This window comes from Felis catus, chromosome C2, assembly GCF_018350175.1.
Source record: "Felis catus isolate Fca126 chromosome C2, F.catus_Fca126_mat1.0, whole genome shotgun sequence".
Taxonomy (NCBI): domain Eukaryota; kingdom Metazoa; phylum Chordata; class Mammalia; order Carnivora; family Felidae; genus Felis; species Felis catus.
Genome location: NC_058376.1, coordinates 49,641,601 through 49,664,746, shown reverse-complemented (window position 1 = coordinate 49,664,746; position 23,146 = coordinate 49,641,601). Strand labels below are relative to the sequence as shown.

Here is a 23,146-nt window from a genome sequence, read left to right as displayed (position 1 = left end):
TGCTATTAACTCTCTAAATAATGTGACTGTGTGCTTACTATGTAGGAAAGCTAAGGTGTTGTGTTTAAACTGCCCTTAGCCAGAGGATATGGATATCGTGTCATGTCCAGTATCAAAACCCAGACACTTTAAAGCCAACAAAGTTAAGAGAGGGATCTCCATCAGGATGTAGAGGGCAGGTGCCACCACACCCCACAATCTCTTTCTCCATGCATTCATTTTTGCCAAGGACTCTTACGTATCAATCCTCTGCCGAGTCTGTCTACAACCTCACTGTGCATTTGTATCCAGGTGCAAGAAATGCCTCTACACACTACCTATGTGCAAATAGTCTTATCAGCCTAAAAGCTATAGGAAAACTTCTCACATTGATGGTGTTGATCACTCTCTCTTCAGTGAAATATCCAGTCTTCTTGAATTTGAACAAAAAGAAGGAAAAGTCTTCGTTTTTTGTTTGTTCTTCTTTTTTGTTTTGGTTTTGTTTTATTTTTTTGTTTTTGGTGAGTAAGACTGTAGGGAACTGTGTAGTAATAAAATAATCCTAGTGAATATATCAGCTAGGAGATATTGGCTAGTAGAATTACTACTGGAAAGTAATTCTATAGAAAGACCAAAATATGCATAATGTTGAATTAAAATGAGATAAACAGGGGAAGATGAAGAATACTGTCTCCAAGTGTAAAATCAATGAGAAGGCTGGAGAAGAGCACCCATAGTTTGGGGACATGGCTTAGTGAGGCTGTGGATAACTAAAGTAGAAACAGTTGTTTTGCCATAAGCCTATGACAAATCTCAGGATCGAGAACAGAATCTTAAAACATAAATGGTTCTTGGACATTTAAAAAGATGATTAACCAGAATCATAAAAAGAGAAATGCAAATCAAAATTGCATTGAGATACCATATCTAACTTACTAGATGGGCATAAATGCAAGAGTTTGACAGTGCATTCTGATGGCAATTTCATACAAGGCACTTTCATACAATCCTAGCGGAAGGGTCAAGTAGTACAATGCCAGTGGAAGGTAATTTGACAATAGCTGTAAAAATTACAAAGTTAAAACAATTATGCACCTTTTGACCTAGGGTATCCCACTTCTAGGGACTTATTCTCAGGTACATTTATATATATTAGAAATGACACAGGCACCAGGTAACTTACTATGACATAGTTATAATAGCAAAAGATAAGAAGCAACCCATATAGCTATCATTAGGACACCAAATATATTAAACTGTATCATTAAAATGGAATGCTAACCAGCAGTACAAAGAGATGAAGGCACATTATATCAAAAAAAAAAGATATGTTTTTAGGTGCAGAAAGTGTATACATTGTGCTTATATTGTGTTTTTAACAAGGGGGACAAGATAATTATATCTGACTGTGTTTGCAGGAAGACTTTCTGTAAGAAGACCCCAAAAATGAATAAAAATAGCTATCTATGGGGAAGGGTGGGGTGGGAACTGGGAAAATGGATGACAAGAGTGGAAGTGAGAAGCTTTACTGTATATGTTTGTAGCATTTGGATTTTAAGGCATATGAATATATTGCCTAAGTTAAATATTAGAAATTTTAATAAATAAATGCATGACTGAAAAGAAGAGAAACATTAAAATACAATAAAGATAATAATATCTAACCTCTTGTGCACAAAAGAAAGTCAAGAGAAGTAAAATAATAACTCAAAATCCAAAGGCAGTTAATGGCAGAGGCTGCATTGGAACCTTGGAGATCAGACAACTCACTGAAATGAGACACATTAACACTGATATCCAAGTCATCAAAGGTAGTTGTGTGGCCAGGGACAGAGAAATCTATGAATTTGATATTCCTTAGCTGTCAATATTTCTTATCTCTGATTCCCTTGACACTAGAGAAAATTTCTGTCTTTATAAAAGTGTTAGACTTCTAATTGAAATTGCTAAGTTACATGTCACCAACATTTTTAATAAGAAATAAACTTGCTGAGGACAGGGAATATATCAGACAAAAAAATGTCATGTATGAATAAGAAAAAAAGAAGCTGAGTTTGGGGGAACTGGTATACCAAAGTCAATTTAGAAGCAACAAAGACCCTATGTTAAGACCTGGAGAAGGTTCCCCATCATCAACCATGCTGTTGGGATGGGGCTAGAAAGGGCCAATCACAGCAAGGCTTGCATATCATGGTAATTTTCATAGACAGTCCATACTTAGTACTCTCCTCTCCTCCCTCCACCTTTGTTCATTCCCTGCTATTATTCATGCAAAAGTCTCTGTCTTCTGCTAAATCTGGATGTCAGGGGTGATGTCTTCTTTATTTCTATTTGTCCCACTATGCCCTATGCCCAGCATAATACCTTGAACATACTAGGCTTCTAGTTTCCAAACATTAAAAGCAGAAGGGGCTTCAGCAAATACTTAGTCTGATTTTTTGAAACTTGTTTACAAGTATCAAATCCCTTTCAAATGAAAAACTATATAGTATCCCCATAAAATGGATTTTTTAACAAAGTTGTATTGATTGAAGAGGGAGCAAGAGAGGGGAGAGCAGACAAAAGCCAACCTACAATAATCTGTTTCCCTTGCCAACCCCTGCAGCACCTCAAGGAACATAGTTTGGAAACTTCTGAGCAAGTGCAACCCCTTCGTTTTTTAAATGGAGCCATTTCTTAAAGTTTTTTTTTTTTTTTCCACATTAAATTAACATACCCAATGTAGGGCTGGTGAGCTGCAAAGCAAGGGTCACCATATTCCCCTTGCCTATGATATCAGTTCTACTAGCTGAACAGGGTGAGGAATAAGGACAATAGATTCTGTGTAGCCTCTGGAAACACCACCTTCTTCTTTCCTATATGCACATTTGGAGAAGAACCTTGCCAGGGATGTGAAACAGTATCTGTTCTCTCAGATCCTGCCCAGTCAATAGTCCTTCTGGAACAAGTTATGTACTTCCCTCCATCGGAAGAAATGAGCCAGGACAGGGAGAGACTGAGGTAGTGGGAACCTAGCTTAGTTCATTCATGGATAACTCCTATTTACCAGATTTGTGCCAAAGCAGTTAGCAGAATGTCTAATGACTGTTCTGAAAAACTTGTTTAAGATATATGGGGATCCACAGACAACGTAGATAGTTAATCCCTTACCTATTGGGTAGTACTAATGCACCTAGAAATGTTTAGAAGAGAAGACAGATTAGTAATAAATAGATGAGAAAAAAAAACTAACTTGTTTAAGATAGATGGGGATCCACAGACAACATAGATACTTACCTATTGGGTAGTACTAATGCACCCAGCAATGTTTAGAAGAGAGGGCAGATTAGTAATAAATACATGAGATTATTTCAAAGGTGCTATGAAGAAAATAAAGAGGATTCTTTTTTAGACCAGATAGGGTCTAAATTGCAATAACAAACAACCCCAAATATCTCAGTGTCATAAGTCAACAAGTTGGAGTTTTTTCCTTTATATATGCCCCTCTACACCTTACATCAGCAGGGTTCTCCTCCATGTTGCTTTCACACCTGGAGAGCACCAAGGCTGATGAGACTGCACAATCACATCACTTTCATCTATGTCCTAAAGGCCAAACCTTGTCCCAGAGTCCTGCCCAACTGCAAGGGTGCCAGGAAGTATCATCTCCCCAGTATCCCACCAGAAAGGAGAGCCATGGATAAGCACACAAGATGGTTGGGGGCGGGGGGAGGTGCAGGAAACACAAAGATCAATTAGGATGGTCTAGCAAAGGCTTTCCAAAAAGATACTATTTGAACTGAGACCTGAATGATGAGAATGAAGCCACCAAATAAATAGCATCAGGAAAGCCATTTCAGGCAGAGGAAATGGAAAATATAAATATCCAAAGCAAGTGCACAAGGAGAACAAAGGCCAGTTCCACAAGGGTGCTGTGAGGGGAGAAGCATAGGTGATATGGTCAGTGAAGCCAAATGACAAAAAGCCTTAAAGATCATGATAAAGGATTTAGGTTTCATACAACACAAGTTCACTAATCTGTCCTCTTTTCAACAAAAATGAAAAGCCACCCTTATACCACAGTGAAATTAAAACTTCACATTTCACTTTTCAGACTTCTCTGTTTCTCATACTAAGCTGAGCCTTTACCTTTTCCATATTCACCTCAGGTTCACCTTTCTGTAAGCATTTGAAATACCACAGAATATCATGATAGGTTTTACAGTGCTTCCTGGAAATTTTTACCTCAGTTCTGCATTTTCTCAGGCCTCACTTCACATTCTTGATCAGCACCCAGATCTGTACTTTTATAGCTGCTGACAGAACACACATTCTCTGAAAAGGCAAGAAACAAGGAAGTTACCATTATAAGGAAAAAAAAGAATATGTTCTTGTCAGAGAAATAGCTCAGCTCTATTAGAATCTAATATTTTTAGAACCAAACTGAATACAGAAAGTTTTTGACTTTCTAAAGAAATTATCTAGATGGAATGGACTGAAAGATGGTGGCAGAATAGGAGGACCTAGGCTTGCATCATCCCATGAATACAACTGAAACTATCAAATCATCCTAAATACCCCAGAAATTGACCTCGAGACTGGCAGAACAAAATCCACTACTAAAATTAGAGAAGAAGCCACATGGAATAAGCAAAGAAGGGCAGAGACACAGCTTGGGACAGTAATGGATCTTGGGCACCACATTGTGGAGGGAGCAGAGGTCATGGAGAAGGGTGAGAGACCGATTGGCACACAGGAAATCCCACATGGGGAAAATGAGTCTCCATAGCAATTGGCTTGGAAAGCAAGAGGGGCCAAATTTTATGAATTTTTGCAATGATTAAGGCTTAAAGCATGGAGTTCTAAATGTCAGCATGCTTGGCTCTGGGAGAGCCCTGAGGACATTGGGACTGCTCTTGAAGAGAAAGCAGGCAAAGAACCCAGGAACATACAGCATGGAAACAGCAATCTGAAGACTGCCTAGAGCATACAGTGGAGAGGATATTTGCTTATCCCAGGGTATGTCCCAGAGAGACAGCATTCACAGAGAGACACCTCCAGCAACAAAGGAATTGGCCGATGCCTTTTCCTTCCCCAGCCCCTCAGCATAAGCTGAAGGACACCTGCGGGAACCAGCACAGCATGAACTTTTGTTACCTAATTTATTTACACCAAACTCTGCTACCACGCTCTGGTGGAACTGCCATTCCCAGTCTCACTTGCCCCAGTCCCAGTGTGGCAGACCACCTCCCCAAGAACACCAGCCCAAACCTCTGCTCACACCACGTCTCACAATGCAGGGCTTTTGCAGAGCCTCAGTTCCAGCAACAGTGGTAATAGGTTTCATTTCACAAACAGACTAGAGCACACCTATATAAAGGGCACCACATTCAGGCCAGAGACCAAACATTGGTCACATCAGGCAAAGAGAACGTGTGCAGACCACTGGCCTGAAAGATAAAGTGAACAGGACAAAATAGCAAAGCAAACACAGCACATACTGGAGACACTCCTGGAAGCACCAGGCCCTGGGAAACAGGATATACCACACAGTACAACCCTTTCCTAACACACAGAAGCAAGCACACAGACTTAGACAAAATTAGAAAACAGAGGGATTTGTCCCACATGAAAGAACAGGACAAGGCCACAGTCAAAGATCTAAGTGAAACAGATATAAGTAACATCGCTGATGGAGAATTTAAAGCAATGATCAGGAGAATACTCACTAGACTTGAGAAGAAAGTGGAGGACATCAGTGAGACCTTTAACAAAGAGATAAGGAATAACATAGCAGAGATAAAGGGCTCAATAAATGAAATGAGGAACACAGTTGATGCAATGAACAGCAGGATGGAAGACATGAGGAATGAATTAGTAACCTAGAAGACAGAGTAATGGAAAGTAAGCAATCTGAACAAAAGAAGAAAAAAGAATTATGCAGAATGAGAATAGACTTAGGGAACTCAGGGACTCCATCAAATGTAATAACATTCATATTATAGGAGTTCCAGAAAAAAGAGAGAGAAAAGGTGGGGGGGGGGGGATTTATTTCAAGAAATAAAAGCTTAAAATTTCCCTAATCTGGGGAAGGAAATAGACATCCAGATCCAGGAGGCATGGAGAATTCCCATCAAAATTAACAAAAGCAAATCCACACAAAGACATATTGCAATTAAAATAGCAAGATATAGTGATGAAGAAAAAAAATTAAAGCAGCAGGACCAAAGTATCTTACAAGAGAAAACCCGTAAGTTTAGCAAGGGATTTTTCAACAGAAACTTTGCAAGCCAGAGGGAAATAGCATGATATATTCAAAACACTGAATGGGAAAAAAAATCTGCAGTCAAAAATATTCTATCCAGCAAGTCTATCATTCAGAAAACAGATACAGTTTCACAAAAACTAAATGAGTTTATGATCACTAAACCAGCCCTGCAAGAAATATTAAAAGGGATTCTTTGAGTGGAAAGGATAGATAAAAAGTAACAGCATAGAAGTAGGAAACACAAAAGCAGTAAAAATGAGTATTTCTGTAAAAAAAAATTGGCAGCAGAACTCACAAAATAAAAGGATATACAATATAACTACATATACCTAAAATGTGGGAAGGAAAAGAGTAAAGATTGAGTTCAAACTTACACAACCATCAACTTAATATAGGCTGTTATATGCAGAAGAGGTTATATATGAACCTAATGGTAACCATGTAACAAAAACCTGTAATAAATATGTAAAGAATAAAGAAAAAGAAATCCAAATGTATCTCTAAAGAAAATCAGAGAAACATGAAAAAGACAAGAAAGGATCAGAGAAAATCTTCAGAAATAACCACAAAACAAACAATAAAATGACAATAAATACATACCTACCAATAATTATCTTCAATGTAAATGAACTAAACATTTCAATCAAAAAACACAGGTAGAAAGAATGGATAAAAATATAAGATCTATGTATATGCTGCCTATAAGAGACTCATTTTTGACCTAACAAGGCCTGCAGATTGAAAAAGAGGGAATGAAGAAACATCTATCATGCAAAAGGATGTCAAAAGAAAGCCAGGTAGCAATACTTACATCAGACAATATAGACTTTATAACAAAGACTGTAACAAGAGAAAAAGACACTATATAATAATAAAGAGGACAATCCAACAAAAAGATATATCAATTGTAAATTTTTATGCACCCAATATAGCAGCACCCAAATACATTAAACTGTTAATAACAAACATAAAAGAACTAATTGATAATAACACTATAATAATAGGAGACTTTAATACCCCACTTACATCAATGGACAGATCATCAACAATGAAATAATGACTTTGAATGACACACTAGAAAAGATGGATTTAACAGATATTCAGAACATTCTATCCTAAAACAGAAGAATATACATTCTTTTCAAGTGAATATGGAACATTCTCCAGAATAGATCACATATTAGCCCACAAAACAAGACTAAACAAATTCAAGAAGATCGAAGCCATATTATGCATTTTTTCTGACCACAATGGTATGAAACTAGACATCGACCCAAAGAAAAATCTGGAAAGACCACAAATACATTCCGGTTAAACAACATGCTACTAAACAATAAATGGGTCAGCCAGGAAATAAAAGAAGAATAGAAAAGTATATGGAAATAAATGAAAATGAAAACAATGGTCCAAAACCTTTGGGATGTAGCAAAAGTGGTTCTAAGATGAAAGTTTATAGCAAAACAGGCTTACCTCAAAAGCAAGAAAGATCTCAAAAAAATAACCTAACCTTTTACCTAAAGAAGCTAGAAAAAGAACTAATGAAGCCTAAAGCCAGCAGAAAGAAAGGAATAATAAAGATTAGAACAGAAATAAATGATATGTAAACTAAAAAACTAAAATAAAATTGGTAAACCTCTAGCCGGATTTATCAAGAAAAAAAGAGAAAGAACTCAGATACATCAAATCACAAATGAGAGGAGAAACAACAACCAAAACCATGGAAATACAAACAATTATAAGTGAACATCATGAAAAACTATATGTGAACAAATTGGACAACCTAGAAGAAATGGATAAATTCCTAAAAACATAAACTACCAAAACTGAAACAGGAAGAAATAATTCCCAACAAACAAAAGTCCAGGACCAGATGGCTCCACAGGAGAATTCTACCAAACATTTAAAGAAGAATTAATACCTATTCTTTTCAAACTACCTAAAAAATTTTAAAGAAAAAGGAAGCTTCCAAATTCATTCTACAAGGCCAGCATTAGCCTGATACCAAAACCACATAAAGATACCATCAAAAAAAGAGAACTACAGGTCAATATCTCTGATGAACATAGATGCAAAAACCCTCAACAAAATAATAGCAAACCTAATCCCACATTTAAAAAATTATTCACCATAATTAAGTAGGATTTTTTCCTATATTGGCAAGAGTAATTTAATATTCACAAATAAATCAACATGATACATATCAATAAGAGAAAGGATAAGAACCATATCGCCATTCCAATAGATGCAGAAAATACGTTTGACAAGGTACAAAATCCACTTATGATAAAAAGACTCTCAAAAAAATAGGTTTAGAGGGACTATAACTTAACATAATAAAAACCTTATATGAAAACCCACAGCTAACTTCATGCCTAATGGAAAAAAAATGATGGCTATTCCCCTAAGGTCAAGAACAAGACAATGATGTCCACTGTCACCACTTTTATTCAACATAGTACTAGCTCTAGCCACATCTATTAGACAACAAAAATAAATAGACAACAAATTGATTAATTCAGTAAAGTTGCAGGATACAAAATCAATGTACAGAAATGTGTTGCATTTCTATACACTAACAATGAAGCACCAGAAAGAGAAAGTAAGAAATCAGTCTCATTTACAATTGCACTAAAAATAATAAGATACCTTGTAATAAACCTACACCAAACCTGTACTTTAAAAGCTATAAAACACTGAGAAAAGAACTGAAGATGACAAAAATAAATGGAAAGACATCCATGCTCATGGATGGGAAGAACAAATATTGTTAAAAGATCTGTACTACTGAGTAAGGTGGAGGAGGCATGGCAAGATGGCAGCATAGGAGGACGTTAGCTCACCGCGTCCTGCTGATCACTTAGATTCCACCCACATCAGCCTAAATAACCCAGAAAACTGCCAGAAGACTAGCAGAACAGATTCTCTGGAGCCAAGCGTAGACAAGAGGCCCACGGAAAAGGGTAGGAAGGGTGGAGAGGCGATGTGCACTACACAGACAGGTGGGAGGGAGCCAGGTCAGTGGAGGGGCAGCCCACGCTACAAGGCAGAGCCCCTGAGTCTGGCTTGCAAAAGTGGAGGGGCCAGATGGATTGGGTCCTGACAGCCAGTGGGCCTTAACATCTAGAATGTTATAAGTCAACAGCTCTCCTTGGAGAGTGGGAGGGCTAGAGGACAATGGGAGGGAGAGTCGTTGAGCCCTGGATGACAGAGCTCAGCTTGGCGGGGAACAAAGGCGCTGGGATGTGCCATCTCCCTCACCCATCCCCCAGCCAAAATCCCAAAGGGAACCAGTTCATGTAAGGGAACCTGCTTGCACCCTGCAAACACCCAACATTGTGCTTCTGTGGATCCATGCCACCGACGGGTCTGCCTCCCTCCCGGTGCCACAGGGCCCCTCGCCAAGCATACCACCGAAGGCAAAGCAAGCTGAGTCTACCCCTCCTGCCCCTGTGCACCTTGCAGATCCACACTGGCTAATACGCCAGATCTCATAGAAGCAGCACCACAAGCCTGGCAGTGTGCAAGTAGCCCAGACAGGAGCCACACCACTCCACAGTGAGTCCTGACCCTGGGAGAGGGGAAGATAAGGCACACACGAGTCTGACTGTGGTCCTGTCCACCAACACAAGTTACTCCCAACAGCACAGAGGAAGAGCCCTGCAGTTCCCTGCCACTCCAAGGACATTCCAAGATGACGACACGGAAGAATCCTCCTCAAAAGAAACTCCAGGAAGTAGCAACAGCTAACAAACTGATCAAAAACGATTTCAGCAATATAACAGAAAATGAATTTAAAATAATAGTCATAAAATTAATCGCTGGGCTTGAAAAAAGCATAGAGGACAGCAGAGAATCTATTGTTACAAAGATCATGGGACTAAGAAACACTCAGGAGGAGCTAAAAAATGCTATAAATGAGCTGCAAAATAAAATGGAGGCGACCACAGCTCAGATTAAAGAGGCATAGGAGAGAAGAGGTGAATTATAAGATAAAATTATGGAAAAAGAAGAAGCTGAGAAAAAGAGAGATAAAAAAATCCAGGAGTATGAGGGGAAAATTAGAGATCTAAGTGATACGATAAAACACAATAATATATGCATAATTGGTATCCCAGAGGAGGGAGAGAGAGGGAAAGGTGCTGAAGGTGTACTTGAAGAAATCATAGCTGAGAACTTCCCTGATCTGGGGAAGGAAAAAGGCACTGAAATCCAAGAGGCACAGAGAACTCCCTTCAGACATAACTTGAATCAGTCTTCTGCATGACATATCATAGTGAAACTGGCAAACTATGAGGATAAAGAGAAAATTCTGAAAGCAGCTAGGGATAAACATGCTCTGACACATAAAGGGAGACCGATAAGACTAGTGACGGATCTATCTACTGAAACTTGGCAGGCCATAAAGGAATGGCAGGAAATCTTCAATGTGACAAACAGAAAAAATATGCTGCCGAGAATCCTTTATCCATCAAGTCTGTCATTCAGAACAGTAGGAGTGATAAAGGTCTTCCCAAACAAAGAAAAACTGAAGGAATTCATCACTACTAAACCAGCCCTACAAGAGATCCTAAGGGGGATCCTGTGAGACAAAGTACTAGAGACATCACTACAAGCATGAAATCTACAGACATCACAATGACTCTAAACCTATATCTTTCTATAATAACACTGAATGTAAATGGACTAAATACTCCAACCAAAAGACATAGGGTATCAGAATGGATAAGAAAACAAGACCCATCTATTTTCTGTCTACAAGACACTCATTTTAGACCTGAGAACACCTTCAGATTGAAAGTGAGGAGATGGAAAACTATCTACCATGTTACTAAAAGTTAAAAGAAAGCTGGAGTAGCCATACTTATATCAGACAAACTAGACTTTAAATTAAAGGCTGTAACAAGAGATGAAGAAGGGCATTATATAATAATTACAGGGTCTATCCATCAGGAAGAGCTAACAATTATAAATGTCTATGCGCCGAATACTGGAGCCCCCAAATATATAAAACAATTACTCACAAACATAAGCAACCTTATTGATAAGAATGTGGTTGGGGCGCCTGGGTGGCACAGTGGGTTAAGCGTCCGACTTCATCCAGGTCACGATCTCGCAGTCTGTGAGTACGAGCCCCACGTCAGGCTCTGGGCTGATGGCTCAGAGCCTGGAGCCTGTTTCCGATTCTGTGTCTCCCTCTCTATCTGCCCCTCCCCCGTTCATGCTCTGTCTCTCTCTGTCCCAAAAACAATAAATAAACGTTGAAAAAAAAATTAAAAAAAAAAAGAATGTGGTAATTGCAGGGGACTTTAATACTCCACTTACAACAATGGAGAGATCATCTAGACACAGGATCAATAAATAAACAAGGGCCCTGAATGATATATTGGATCAGATGTACTTGAAAGATATATTTAGAATTCTGCATCCCAAAGCAACACAATATACTTTCTTCTCGAGTGCACATGGAACATTTTCCAAGATAGATCACATACTGGGTCACAAAACAGCCCTTCATAAGTATACAAGAATTGAGATCATACCATGCATACTTTCAGACCACAATGCGATGAAGCTTGAAATCAACCACAGGAAAAAGTCTGGAAAACCTCCAAAAGCATGGAGGTTAAAGAACACCTTACTAAAGAATGAATGGGTCCACCAGGCAATTAGAGAAGAAATTAAAAAATATACGGAAACAAATGAAAATGAAAATACAACAATCCAAATGTTTTGGGATGCAGCGAAGGCAGTCCTGAGAGGAAAATACATTGCAATTCAGGCCTATCGCAAGAAACAAGAAATATCCCAAATACAAAATCTAACAGCACAACTAAAGGAAATAGAAGCAGAACAGCAAAGACACCCCAAACCCAGCAAAAGAAGAGAAATAATAAAGATCAGAGCGGAAATAAACAATATAGAATCTAAAAAAATTGTAGAGCAGATCAATGAAACCAAGAGTTGGTTTTTTGAAAAAATAAACAAAATTGATAAACCTCTAGCCAGGCTTCTCAAAAAGAACAGGGAGATGACCCAAATAGATAAAATCATGAATGAAAATGGAATTATTACAACCCATCCATCAGAAATACAAGCAACTATCAGGGAATACTATGAAAAACTATATGCCAACAAACTGGACAACCTGGAAGCAATGAGCAAATTCCTAAGCGCCCACAATTTCCAAAACTCAAACAGGAGGAAATAGAAAACTTGAACAAACCCACAACCAGTGAAGAAATTGAATCGGTTATCAAAAATCTCCCAACAAATAAGAGTCCAGGACCAGATGGCTTCCCAGGGGAGTCTACCAGACATTTAAAGCAGAGATAATACCTATCCTTCTCAAGCTTTCCCAAAAAATATAAAAGGAAAGAAAACTTCCAGACTCATTCTAAGAAGTCAGTATTACTTTGATTCCCAAACCAGACAGAGACCCAGCGAAAAAAGAGAACTATAGGCCAATATCCCTGATGAATATGGATGCAAAAATTCTCAGTAAGATACTAGCAAATCGAATTCAACAGCATATAAAAAGAATTACTCACGATGATCAAGTGGGATTCATTCCTGGGATGCAGGGCTGGTTGAACATTCACAATTCAATCAATGTGATACATCACATTAATAAAAGAAAAGATAAGAACCTTATGATCCTGTCAATCGATGCAGAAAAAGCATTTGACAAAATTCAGCATCCTTTCTTAATAAAAAACCCTTGAGAAATCAGGATAGAAGGAACATACTTAAACATCATAAAAGCCACTTATGAAAAGCCCACAGCTAATACATCCTCAATGAGGAAAAACAGAGCTTTCTCCCTGAGATCAGGAACATGACAGGGATGTCCACTCTCACCACTGTTAACATAGTGTTGGAAGTTCTAGCATCAGCAATCAGACAACAAAAGGAAATCAAAGGCATCAAAATTGGCAAAGATGAAGTCAAGCTTTCACTTTTTGCAGATGACATGATATTATACATGGAAAATCCGATAGACTCCACCAAAAGTCTGCTAGAACTGATACATGAATTCAGCAAAGTCGCAGGATATAAAATCAATGTACAGAAATCAGTTACATTCTTATACACTAATAATGAAGCAACAGAAAGACAAATAAAGAAACCGATCCCATTCACAATTGCACCAAGAAGCATACCTAGGAATAAATCTAACCAAAGATGTAAAAGATCTGTATGCTGAAAACTATAGAAAGCTTATGAAGGAAATTGAAGAAGATATAAAGAAATGGAAAAACATTCCGTGCTCATGGGTTGGAAGAATAAATATTGTCAAAATGTCAATACTACCCATGGGGCGCCTGGGTGGCGCAGTCGGTTAAGCGTCCAACTTCAGCCGGGTCACGATCTCGCGGTCCGTGAGTTCGAGCCCCGCGTCAGGCTCTGGGCTGATGGCTCAGAGCCTGGAGCCTGTTTCCGATTCTGTGTCTCCCTCTCTCTCTGCCCCTCACCCATTCATGCTCTGTCTCTCTCTGTCCCAAAAATAAATAAACGTTGAAAAAAAAATTTTAAAAAAAAATGTCAATACTACCCAAAGCTATCTACATATTCAATGCAATCCCAATCAAAATTGTACCAGCATTCTTCTCGAAGCTAAAACAAGCAATCCTAAAATTTGTATGGAACCACCAAAGGCCCCAAACAGCCAAAGTAATTTTGAAGAAGAAGACCAAAGCAGGAGGCATCACAATCCCAGACTTCAGCCTCTACCACAAAGCTGTAATCATCAAGACAGCATGGTATTGGCACAAAAACAGACACATAGACCAATGGAATAAAACAGAAACCCCAGAACTAGACCCACAAAAGTATGGCCAACTCATCTTTGACAGAGCAGAAAAAAATATCCAATGGAAAAAGGACAGTCTCTTTAACAAATGGTGCTGGGAGAACTGGACAGCAACATGCAGAAGGATGAAACTAGACCACTTTCTTACACCATTCACAAAAACAAACTCAAAATGGACAAAGGACCTGAATGTGAGACAGGAAACCATCAAAACACTAGTGGAGAAAACAGGAAAAGACCTCTCTGACCTCAGCCGCAGCAATTTCTTACTTGACACATCCCCAAAGGCAAGGGAATTAAAAGCAAAAATGAATATTCGGACCTCATGAAGACAAAAAGCTTCTGCACAGCAAAGGAAACAATCAACAAAACTAAAAGACAACCAACAGAATGGGAAAAGATATTTGCAAATGACATATCGGACAAAGGGCTAGTATCCAAAATCTATAAAGAGCTCACCAAACTCCACACCTGAAAAACAAATAATCCAGTGAAGAAATGGGCAGAAAACATGAATAGACACTTCTCTAAAGAAGACATTCAGATGGCCAACAGGCACATAAAAAGATGCTCAACGTCACTCCTCATCAGGGAAATACAAATCAAAACCACGCTCAGATATCACCTCACACCAGTCAGAGGGGCTAAAATGAACAAATCAGGAGACTATAGATGCTGGAGAGGATGTGGAGAAACAGGAACCCTCTTGCACTGTTGGTGGGAATGCAAACGGGTACAGCCACTCCGGAAAACAGTGTGGAGGTTCCTCAAAAAATTAAAAATAGACCCACCCTATGACCAGCAATAGCACTGCTAGGAATTTACCCAGAGTACCGATGCACAGGGGCACTTGTACCCAATGTTTATAGCAGCACTCTCAACAATAGCCAAATTATGGAAAGAGACTAAATGTCCATCAACTGACGAATGGACAAAAAATTGTGGTTTATATACACAATGGAATACTACGTGCAATGAGAAAGAGTGAAATATGGCCTTTTGTAGCAATGTGGATGGAACTGGAGAGTGTTATGCTAAGTGAAATAAGTCATACAGAGAAAGATACCATATGTTTTCACTCTTATGTGGATCCTGAGAAACTTAACAGAAACCCATGGGGGAGGGGAAGGAAAAAAAAAAGAGGTTAGAGTGGGAGACAGCCAAAGCATAAGAGACTCTTAAAAACTGAGAACAAGGGGCGCCTGGGTGGCGCAGTCGGTTAAGCATCCGACATCAGCCAGGTCACGATCTCGCGGTCCGGGAGTTCGAGCCCCGCGTCAGGCTCTGGGCTGATGGCTCAGAGCCTGGAGCCTGTTTCCGATTCTGTGTCTCCCTCTCTCTCTGCCCCTCCCCCATTCATGCTCTGTCTCTCTCTGTCCCAAAAATAAATAAACATTGAAAAAAAATTAAAAAAAAAAACTGAGAACAAACTGAGGGTTGATGGGGGGTGGGAGGGAGAGGAGGGTGGGTGATGGGTATTGAGGAGGGCACCTCTTGGGATAAGCGCTGGGTGTTGTATGGAAACAAATTTGACAATAAATTTCATATTAAAAAAAAATCTGTACTACCCCAAGAAGTCTACATATTAAATGCAATCCCTATCAAAATACCAACCACATTTTTTACAGAACTAGAACAATCAATCCTAAAATTTGTATGGAACCAAAAGAACCTGAATATCCAAAGCAATCTCGGAAAATGAAAGCAAAGCTGGAGGCATCACAATTCTAGACTTCAAGTGATATCACAAAGCTACAGTAATCGAAACAGTATGCTAGTGGCACAAAAATAGACACAGATCAAAAGAACAGAATAAAAAACCCGTAAAAACCCACAACTATTTGGTCAATTAATCTTTGACAAAGAAGGAAAGAATATCTAATGGGAAAAGGACAGTGCCTTCAACAAATAGTGTTAGGAAAGCTGGATGGCAACATGCAAAAAAAAAAAAAAAAAAAAAAAAAAAAAAAAGAAGAAGAAACTGGAACACTTTATTACACCATATACAAAAATAATTTCAAAATGCATTAAAGCCCTAAATGTGAGACCTTAACCATAAAAATCCTAGAAGAGAACATAGGCAGTAACCTGACATCTGCCATAGCAACTTTTTTCTAGATATGCCTCCTGAGGCAAGGGAAACAAAAGCAAAAATAAGCTATTGGGACTATATCACATAAAAATCTTCTTCACAACAAAGAAACCAACAACAAAACTAAAAGGCAACCTACTGAATGGGAGAAGATATTTGCAAATGACATATCCAATAAAGGGTTAGTATCCAAAATATATAAGAACTTACACAATTCAACACCCAAAAAACAAGTAATCCAATTAAAATGGACAGAAGACATGAACAGACATTCTTCCAAAGAAGACATCCAGATGGCCAACAGACACATGAATAGATCAACATCACTCATCATCAGAGCAATGCAAATCTAAACTACAATGAGATACCACCTCACACCTGTCAGAATGGCTAAAACAGAAACACAAGAAACAGCAGGTGTTGGCAGGGATCCAAAGAAAGGGAAACCCTCTTCCACTATTGCTGGGAATGCACACTGGTGCAGCCACTGTGGAAAATGGTATGGAGGCTCCTCAAAAACTTAAAAATAGATCTACCCTATGATCCAGTAATCACACTACTGGATATTTACCCAAAATATAAAAAAGCACTTACTAATGGGATATATGCACCCCAATGTTTATAGAAACATTTACAATATGCAAATATGGAAGCATCCTAAGTGTCCATCAACTGATGAATGGATAAAAAAGATGTGGTAGATATACACCGTGGAATATTATTTGGCCATAAAAGGAATGAAATCTTGCCATTTGCAATGACACGGATGGAGTTAGACAGTATAATGCTAAGGGAACTAAATCAGGGAAAGATAAATACCGTATGATTTCACTCATGTGTAGAATTTAAGAAACAAGACAAATGACCAAATTGGGGGGGGGGGAGAGAAATTAAGAAACAAGAATTTTAAGAAATTAAATCTCTTTAAATACAGAGAACAAACTGATGGTTACCAGAGGGGAGATGGGTGGAGGGATAGATGAAATAGATGATGGTTATTAAGAGGCACACTTGTCATGAGGAGCACCGGGCAATGTGTGAAATTGTTGAATCATTATATTGTACACCTGAAACTACTATCACACTGTATGTTAACTGGAATTAAAATAAAAACTTAAAGGGGCTCCTGGGTGGCGCAGTCGGTTAAGCGTCCGACTTCAGCCAGGTCACGATCTCGCGGTCCGTGAGTTCGAGCCCCGCGTCAGGCTCTGGGCTGATGGCTCAGAGCCTGGAGCCTGTTTCCGATTCTGTGTCTCCCTCTCTCTCTGCCCCTCCCCCGTTCATGCTCTGTCTCTCTCTGTCCCAAAAATAAATAAACGTTGAAAAAAAAATTTTTTTTTTAAATAAATAAAAACTTAAAGGAAAAAAGAGGTTATCTAGATTGATTGATGTTCTGGAATTTACAGAGTTTCCATGGTAGCTTTCCAAAGGAGTCTTCAGGCCTTTATCTTTCACACCATGTATATTTAAGGAGAACCTCCTCAAATCCAAAACACTGTTCCCTGCTATCCAATAATAATAAACATTAAATTAACCAGTAAACAAACAATAAATAAACAACAAATGAATGCCCTCAAGCCTCGGGCTCCTCATCTATAAAATAGGCATGATTAGTAATACAGCAAAGCCAAACGCTGAGATCATAGAGCTGCTGCTGTGTAGGCTCCCCTCCTTCCCACTTCTGGTCATGTTGGCTACCTCATGAAGGCACCAGACATTTTCTCAGTGGTCCAGTGGAAAATGGAATTTTACCCAATGGCCTGCACAACAAAGGTTTTCCAGGCTGCTTTGTGAAGGCCACTAACATAAATAATCAGTGACTATGGTGTGAAACTTAGGCATTTCACCTGATTAGAGTATACTGCTAAATAGTAGTATTTTTGTGCAAGTAAGTCTGCTAGGATGTCTCTAATATCTGTCCTGTAGTATAAACATTAAAGGTGCAAACCTTGGCATCAGGTAGTCTGATATCCAATCACAGCTCAGCCACTTACTAGCTGTTATTCAATCTCACTATGCTTCCTTTTCCCTTGTTTGAAAAGGAGTTTAATAAGACTTGTTTCATCAAGTTATTATGACACATTTCAGGTAAATCTCTCAGCACAATATGTGATCCATGGTAAGTCTCAGTAAACATTAACTTTCATCATTATCATCAACCTTGAAGAGTGGAGAGTCACTTCTTAAATCTCTCATGTGATTTGAAGATGCCAATTATTCAACTTCTAGCTATCAGACTTAAACACGTATGAATATTTTGTTTAAATGTTTGTTTGTTTGTTTATTTTATTTATTTATTTATTTATTTATTTATTTATTTATTTATTTATTTATTTATTTATTTTGAGAGAGAGGGAGCAGGGGAGGGGCAGAGAGAGGGGGGGAAAGAGAGAGAATCCCAAGCAGGATCTGCACTGTCAGTGCAGAGCCCAATGTGGGGCTCCTCCTCACAAACTGTGAGATCATGACCTGAGTCAAAATCAAGAGGTGGATGCTTAACCGACTGAGCCACCCAGGCACCCCTTTGTGAATCATTCTAAAGAGTAGATCCAAACTAAAGAAAAGCTGAAAATTCCTTCAGACACTAAGTCTTCACTAAGGAATTTCTTCCTCAGATACACTTTGTCAGTTTTTGCCCCTCTCCTTCTGTTTATCCATTTGTTTGTGCTTCCCTTCTGAAATTAAGATGGAGAATCTCTCTCATGCCACAACACTTTATATCTGAAATTTGTCACTGGACAACTCTAAGCCTCGTTTCTACTAATTCCAGCAATTATAAGGCTTGAAAACTAAAGTCAGGTTCTAGGTTCAAGATAATTCTACCTCATGCTATTATGAAAATTAAATAATATATTACGAAAGTGTATGTAAACAGTAAGCTTCTATTCAAATGTCAGCCATTATTATATTTATTGCTTCCTTATATTCCTCAAATATTATAAAACATTGTCACCCAAACTGTAAAAGTAACTGGGTTAACTAGTTGAACATGTTTTAAATGAGGCCAATTGTGGGTTGTACTCTGTTCTCCTATTTCCAACACCACAAGAACTGCCTTTGGAACAAGTCATAGAAACTAGAAGATGAGCAAACAGCTATCGATGACAGCCAGAGAGCAAAAGAGCAGAATTTGCTCCCAGTCATACTACATCCATAAAAATATTTAAGTCCATAACAGACAGATGCCAACATGACTCTTCTGGTTCAGCAGACAATAATCTCCTGAGTAGTAGCTTGTTCAGCTAAAATCAGTTCTAAAAACCCACAACTGGGTGCAAAAAAAATAAACCTGCTTTTATCTGAATTGCTCTTATAACTCTTTTTTACCAGAAAATAGTGTTTTTCTATGTAAAACCCAAAATTATTAGAAATTCTTCAATATGCTCCATCTGATATAGTGGTAGACACTCAGTGAGTGGCATAAAGAGGAAAAGACAGGCATAGTATCTGAGGCTGTATGACTGCTCTCTTTTTTCTTCCTTATTGCAAAACCCTACTTTAGGCTCTTGTCATCACAAGACTGGGTTAATAGAGAAGTCTATTTCATGCCTATACGTAAAATGCTAGCTCATAACACATATTCCATACATATTAATTCCTTCCCTCACACACCATCCAATTTCCATATTCATTTACTAAAACACTATGTATTACTATTATTTCACTCACCTTACCTTCAAAATAGTCACTATACCAAAAGTACACTATATACATGCATTATATATATTATATATTATATATATATATATATAGCTAATTCATATTAAATAAATATTTTAAAAATCTAAACATTGAAATTCTAAAAAATTGAAAAGCATATCAGCTCTTTGGAAGAATAATGTTTGATGCTTCAATTAATTTGAAAAATAAAAAAAAGAGCCTGATATTTATAATAAAATAATCTAAAAATAAAAATAGACACCAGTATTTTCAACAAATATTATTCACAGAGGGTTCCCATATATAGCATATAAAAAGATCACACAAAGCGATGAGAGAAGCCATCAATATTTCAACTGATGAACTGGCAAGATAATTCATATGAGAAGAAAAATAATTTATAAATAAAGAAATTTTTAAAGCAGCTAGTAATAAAAATTAAACAAGGAAGCAAGTAGAAAATTGATGGAGAGTACAGGTTTGCAAACTCCTGCCTCAAGTCCTATATTGGCCACCTACCAACGATAAAATCCTTGCAAAGTGTTTACATTTCTCAATCTCGGTTCCCTCATCACATCATCATAATCAACTCACATGGTTGTTTAAAGGATTAAATAAAATAATCTTGGCAAAGCACCTAATAAAATACCTAACACAAAGTACTGGATAAACGGCTGTCAGCATGGTTATTGCTACCATAGTTACTACTATGTAATACCTAAGATGCGAACAGTGTTTAAAATGATCTCATTCAGTGTTGCCAAGGAAGTGGTGACCTAGTGTACCTATTCATTAATAGTGTCTTTTTAAATCAGTCAAACTTTTGCAAAGCTCAAATTATAAAAATGTTCACACGCACTTTATGAATGTATCCTAGGATACTATAATAAGGAAAAGGTTGAGTTATTCATCAGGTATTTTCAATAAGGTTAAAACAACAGCGTAAATATTTGACGTTTTTAAAATATGTATTATACTCAGACACCAGTGGAAGATTATGTAGCAACTAATGACATGGTTGAAAAACTATTGAATGGGATAAAAGCAAATGATTGTGTATGTAGTATGATTTCAACTACGTAAAGATGTCCTTAGTTATTAAGAGAAAGGTAGAGAGTAAAAAAACCTGAATGCACTTGATAGAGTTTCTTAGGTAAGGGTCCCCAAAACGGACCCTGGAACAAGAATCTGCATGTGAATAGTTCATGAAAGAAATGCTGACATCGATAAAGGAGTGGGGGAAGTAGCTAAGTGTAGGGAAGGGGCGAAGCCAACTGTAGCTTTCAGGTGAAGTCTCTCACAGGCAGTTTCAGCCTGATCCTGCGGGGGGAATTCTGAAGGTCAAATTGTTGCAGGTCACTGATTGGTCTGACTACTGGTTGATCCACAAGCTAGACCAGGCTCCTCATCCCCTACCCTGTCCTTAGAATGTACACTCTGCCTACTGTTCCAAGAACACAGCCTTGAGACAGCAATGTGTTGTGGAAACTGCCTGAACTATACATGTGACTGAACCCAGGTAAGGCCACTCTATAAACTTCTAAGATTCTAGAGTGTAGATGCAAAGATCTACTCATCTTGTGGCTGCCCAAGACAAACCTCATACATTCCCTTGCTTACTAAACCTGCCACCTACCAAAATGGAACGGCATGCCTTTCTTTGGTCTCTCCTTGTCCCTTGTGTACAAGGGCTAGTTTATGAACCAACATGAATTACACTTCAGTTTTTCCGACTCAAGGCAGGAGTCCTGAGATTTCATATTCTGGCATCAGTCATTAATTAGCTAGTAGCTGCCTAAGGAGTTCTGAGTGTGAGGGAAAACTCTCAGGCATTCCAGACACCCTAAAACTGTGGGAAAGTGGCTCCCAAGGCTCCAAGGTAGTCCTCTGAAGAGAATGACAGGTGAATGCAAGTGCATACAACACACACACACACACACACACACACACACACAGTGCTAATTATGTAGAGGTGCTGGGTATATTAATTAACTCCATTATAGTAATCTTTTTACAATGTATACATATATTGAAACATCAAGGTATATACTTTAAATATACACATTTTTTTACATGTCAAAGATGTCTCAATAAAACTGTTAAAAGAAAAAAAATTAAGAAAAGGCTCAGAAAAGCTAGAGCAATAGTGTACAATCATAAAAGGGACCAAAGGGAATCTGAGTAGATAATTAACAGAATCCACGTGTTGAATGCTTTTATCTTTTTCAATTTCATTTTAATTATATGTTTGAACCATACATAAGTACAAAAAGAAAACACGTTCAGCAGCACCCACTGCTACAAGGTAAATCCAGATTTCTCAGTACAATAATCAATGTCCAATATAACCTACCTTAATTTTTGGGATGTGTAGTTACCAATGTGAATGGCTCTTTTGTACATATCACAACTCTACCCATCTGCCACTAGAGATCCTTACACACACACACTCTACTACCAAGACCTCCTCAAAAGCTGCTGTGGGACTAGGACCACCCAGCCTTGGGAGATTCCACCCCCCAATCACATCCTCTCTCCCTTTCCTGCCTTGAGGCTCAGAGAAAGTAAAGGTTTAGAGATGTTTTAAGTCTCAAAGGCTGTAGAATGTGAGGCCTCTAGACTTGACTTGTATTCTGCAATCAAATTCAAGCTTCAATATTTGCGTCTTAAAATAAGTTAAGATTTAGGGTTATAACTGATATTTTAGCCAGTTCTATAGAAAAAACAAAATTCAGAAAGCAACCTAGGAACTGAACTACAGTTTAGAAAGTCACTTCTATGAGAAATTGCTATAGGTCATTCAATTCATTTAAGAAGTATCTTTAAGAAATGCCACATTCATTTATTCATATTCATATTGATTCAAATATGGAAATTTTTAAGTAATTTGATATATTTAAATAGCCCCCAAAATATCTGAACATTATTTGACCCAATATAATTCAAAAGATAGAAAAGAACTTTGTGGGAAGATGGCAGCGTAGGAGGACTCTAGGCTCACCGCGTCCTGCTGAACACTTAGATTCCACCCACACCTGCCTAAATAAACCAGAAAATCGCCAGAAGACTAGCAGAATGGATTCTCCGGAGCCAAGCGCAGACGAGAGGCCCACGGAAGAGGGTAGGAAGGGCGGAGAGGTGGTGCGTGCTACACGGACTGGCGGGAGGGAGCTGGGGCGGAGGGGCAGCCCGCCAGCCATGCAGAGCCCCCGAGTCTGGCTTGCAAAAGTGGAGGGGCTGGATGGAGTGTGTTCCGACAGCAACTGGGACTTAACATCTGGAGGTTATAAGATAGCAGCTCTGCTCGGAGAGCGAGAGGGCTGGAGGACAACAGGAGGAAGAGTTGTTGAGCGCCGGA

The 23,146-nt window shown here is 38.4% G+C and overlaps 1 protein-coding gene across 12 annotated transcripts in view; it reads right to left on the bottom strand.

Moving 5' to 3' along the window:
* Positions 1–23,146, bottom strand: part of ZPLD1 (zona pellucida like domain containing 1) — a 546,704-nt gene that overhangs the window by 327,978 nt on the left and 195,580 nt on the right. For 10 of the 12 annotated variants that reach the window (XM_045036883.1, XM_045036871.1, XM_045036874.1 and 7 more), the window contains one exon: positions 4,204–4,293. The exons of the other annotated variants lie outside the window; for them this stretch is intronic. The gene's annotated coding sequence lies outside the window, so the exon portion shown is untranslated. The remainder of the gene's footprint in view (positions 1–4,203; positions 4,294–23,146) is intronic. 12 annotated transcript variants of the gene reach the window in all.